We start from the raw sequence: 4,221 nt of genomic DNA on the forward strand, positions 1-4,221 counted from the left end.
ATCTACATGCCTCTGAATCTGCATGCCTCTGAATCTACATGTCTCTGAATCTACAATATGTTACCATCCCCTATCAGTTTAGTTATATTGCCTTTGAACAATAATAATGTTTAAAGTTTTCTTGATTTATAGAAATGGATGATGGAACTGGTGGTGTTCAAGAATCAAGTGACATGTCGATTTCAAGCGATGATGACACCAATAAGCAACGGAATGAAAGCAATGTGGAACTTGAACATGACCTTGGTGAAGCTCAACCAGATGCCTTACTTGGAGACCCTAAATTGGGGATGACCTTTGATACTGAGAATGAGGTGCAAGAGTACTACAACAACTACGCTAAAGCAAAGGGCTTTGGTGTGACAAGAAGAAGCTCAAACAATGATGATAATGGACAGCTGAAGTATCTTACACTTTCGTGCTCTCGGTATGGTAAGACTCAGTCCAGATCAAGAAATATGTTGAAACCAAATCCAACAACCGGGTTAGGATGTAAAGCTAAAATCAATATTACCCGTGGTCCTGATGGGAAGTTTCATCTTTCAACTGTCATTTTAGATCATAATCATACATTAAGTCCACACAAGTCTCGGTTATTCAGATGCAACCAAAAGTTAGACTTCCATGTGAAGCGAAGGCTTGAGCTGAATGACCGGGCTGGAATTCGAGTTAACAAGAATTTCAATTCTTTTGTTGTGGAAGCAAATGGTCATGAGAACCTAACTTTTGGTGAGAAGAATGCTCACAATTTTCTAGAGGAAACAAGAAGGTTGAAACTTGGCAGAGGTGATGCTGAAGCGGTTCGTGATTATTTTGTTAAGATGCAATCCGACAACCCAAATTTTTTTAGTGTCATGAACCTTGATGATGAATCTCGACTAAGGAATGTCTTTTGGGCTGATGCAAGAAGCAGAGAAGTGTATGACTCTTTTCATGATGTCGTTAGTTTTGACACAACATATTTGACGAACAAATATGATATGCCTTTTGCTTGTTTTGTCGGAGTGAATCATCATGGACAATCAGTTTTGCTTGGATGTGCTCTATTATCAAATGAAGATACCGAAACATTTGTTTGGTTATTTCAAGCATGGCTCACATGTATGTCAAATCTCCATCCAAAAGCTATTGTAACCGATCAAGCAAAAGCAATTTAGAATGGTGTGGAAAGAGTTTTTCCAGAATCTCGATATAGATGGTGTTTGTGGCATATAATGAAGAAGATACCCGAGAAGTTTGGTGGATATGATGAGTATGATCACATTAAGGCTGCTATTGGCAAGGCAGTTTATGATTCATTAACAATTACAGAGTTTGAAGTTGCTTGGATGCATATGCTTGAGAAGTATGATCTTGGTGATAACGAATGGCTTAAAGGGCTTTACCGCCATAGGCACCGATGGGTTCCAGCATTTGTGAAAGATGCCTTTTGGGCAGGTATGTCTACTACACAACGTAGTGAGAGTATGAATGCCTTCTTCGATGAGTATGTTAATGCAAAAACTACATTGAAGCATTTTGTTAGCCAATATGAGAATGCTCTTCGTGATAAAGTTGAGAAGGAGAATATTGCTGATTTCAACTCTTTCAATTCAACCATACCTTGCATCACACACTTTGATATCGAGAAGCAATTTCAATCAATCTATACAAATTCGAAGTTCAAAGAATTTCAAGAAGAGCTAACACACAAGATGTATTGTGATCGAAAGTTAATAGAAAAAAAGGGGGCAATGGAAACATATGAAATAACTGAGGATGTGCTGATTGACAAAGAAAAAGGGTGAAGAAAAGATATTGTGTACCATGTACAATTCAGTGAGGAAGAGTTTGAAGTTAAGTGTTCATGTCGTCACTTTGAGTTCAGGGGGATTCTCTGTAGGCATGTGTTATGTGTGCTCACTCACAAGAAAATCAAGGAGGTTCCTCCACAAGATACTCCTGTTGCAAATCGTTTTGATAGATTGTGCAACAGTTTCTACCCAGTTGCAGAGATAGGCGCCATGTCAGATGATTCATGCAATTCATTGATTGAAGATCTCTGCACCTTGAAAATTAAGTACTCTAGCAACTCAAGTTCTGAAAATAATAAGGATCAGGTTAGTGCACCAAAAGATCAATTGCAGGAAGAGGCGCCTTCTGATGGGAAGGCAACAAGTAAAACTATACTAAGTCCAATAGCTGTTAGATGTGCTGGACGTCCTCCTTCATTGAGAAAAGAATCCAAGGTTGATAAGCTTATTCGTCAAGCAAATGAAAAGAAGAAGAAAGCTGAACTAAGGGAGAAGAAAAAGGCTGCACAAGAAGAGAAGAAGGCTGCACAAAAGGAAGCTGAACAAAAGGTATTCTCCCTATATTATGTTTTTATTCTGTGAAAATAATAACCCAAACTCGTGCGTGTTTTCTTACTAAGTATTTATTTCAGGCTCGCTCCATGAATTTGAAAAAGAAAATGTCCAATAAAAAAAGGAAATCATCACAGGATGATATTCTAGAACAAGATGTTGTGGAACAAGATGGCCAAACTTGTAGTAGCATGGCTGAGGTATGCTTATTTCTCACATTTTTATTTCTAGTAAACTCTTAAACATCCATGTAATTTTATCACTTTCTTTGGAGTAGAAATCATTTGACTTGGGCATTACCAATGGCGACATAAATCCACCCCAAGGATCAACTACAGTATCACTTGGAGGTTCATCGACAATGGTTATGCCCCAAATTCTCGGAGAATATACAAGTATGTTGTTTCAACTTCAGCAAGGATCGACTGTAGTGCCTAATTCTGCAGCATTACACTTCGATGAAAATTAAGGGCTCGACGATATGATGGACCAGAGTTTGGACATGATTTACGTAGTTTGAAGATGTTGGATGCAATATTTTGTATGAACTTGTCAACTTTAATGTAATACCTGATACCTGATAGGCACCAGGGCACTAGAAAAGTAGACGGATTTATGTTTTGTCATCTTGTTTCGGCCCAAGGGACTTGAATTTGTCTCTGTTATATGGTTCAAGTATTAGTTGATTCCACTTTCAGTTCCAGTTCAAATGATTAGGTGATTCTTTCATGTCGATCCTAGCAGAAACATCAGCAGCAAATACTCTTTCAGTCTCAATAACACAATGACAGAATGTAAGAGGCAAGAATATGATGAAACCCACTTTTGTATTGATCTCAGCCAAGTATATGAGTGCACGAACGTGCTAGTCAGTCGTGGCTAACTAAATCCCTGAATAGGGAGATATGTTTACAATGTACAACATCACGGAACAACAACAATATATAGGGATGTTTCCAACAGACATATTTCTTACTGAACTGCCTTGATTTTGTGCCCTTTCTGCATCAGCTGCTGGTGATGCTTACAGCTTTTGGATAATTCTGCTGGATCCTGAAGATGTTCACAGGGAGGGCACTAGCTGATGGTATGTTCAGAGAAGGATTGAGTCTGCACTTGTTTGCAGAGATGACATGTCCTGACAAGATATACACAGGCAACCATATGATAGTGTTGATGATGCAAGATTGAACAATATATTGGCTTGTTTAGCTTCTGTTATCAGAATCTGCATCTTGTGTGGTACTGTTTCATCACGCATCTAACACAGCTCTGAATCTGTCAAGCAAAAAGTAACATCATCAGACAACCAAGGGACATGGGCAATTTCACACAACATGCAGGATATTTGAGATTTTAGTTGCTCGACATGACAACAATGGAGGACCTCACCGTGGCACAATCCGGCCAAGAGTTCGCGCCGCCGCAGCCGACGACCGATAGCTCGCGCCGCCGTCGCCGGAGACCAAAGATCTCGCGCCGCAGCCGCCGGAGACCAAGAGCTCGTGAGCGCCGCCCGCGTACGACTTAGCGCGCTGACCCTCGCCATGTCACCCCGCCGCTGATCTTGGGGAACATCCTCTCCGCCGCCAGCAGTCGGCCGTCGCCGTCGCGTCGCCCGGGAGAGAAAGGGGATGAGCGGACGGTCTGGCTATTGTGCGCGAGTAATTTTTTTACTGTTTTCTGCTCGAGAGGGGTGGGCTGTGGGGATGACATGGACGTTTCCACATCAGCGCGTATCGCTTGGTCTGTAGCAGCGGCCCGAAAGTGTAGCATTATCGGTTTGCCTACCATCCACGGGAGGGCAGCTGGAGGAGGGAGAATCTTTTCAAGCTCGATGACCCTGTTGCCCCCTCGCCACAACTCCATTGGGACC

The 4,221-nt window shown here is 41.4% G+C and overlaps 1 long non-coding RNA gene across 1 annotated transcript; it reads right to left on the reverse strand.

Moving 5' to 3' along the window:
- Nucleotides 1-3,155: 3,155 nt before the first annotated feature.
- On the reverse strand, nt 3,156-4,010 carry LOC119288545. Its single transcript, XR_005141217.1, has 2 exons — nt 3,738-4,010; nt 3,156-3,623 (listed from the first exon to the last, which is right to left on the reverse strand). It is a non-coding gene; the product is annotated as an uncharacterized LOC119288545 (long non-coding RNA).
- Between the last annotated feature and the right edge of the window lie 211 nt (nt 4,011-4,221).

This window comes from Triticum dicoccoides, chromosome 4A, assembly GCF_002162155.2.
Source record: "Triticum dicoccoides isolate Atlit2015 ecotype Zavitan chromosome 4A, WEW_v2.0, whole genome shotgun sequence".
Classification (NCBI taxonomy): domain Eukaryota; kingdom Viridiplantae; phylum Streptophyta; class Magnoliopsida; order Poales; family Poaceae; genus Triticum; species Triticum dicoccoides.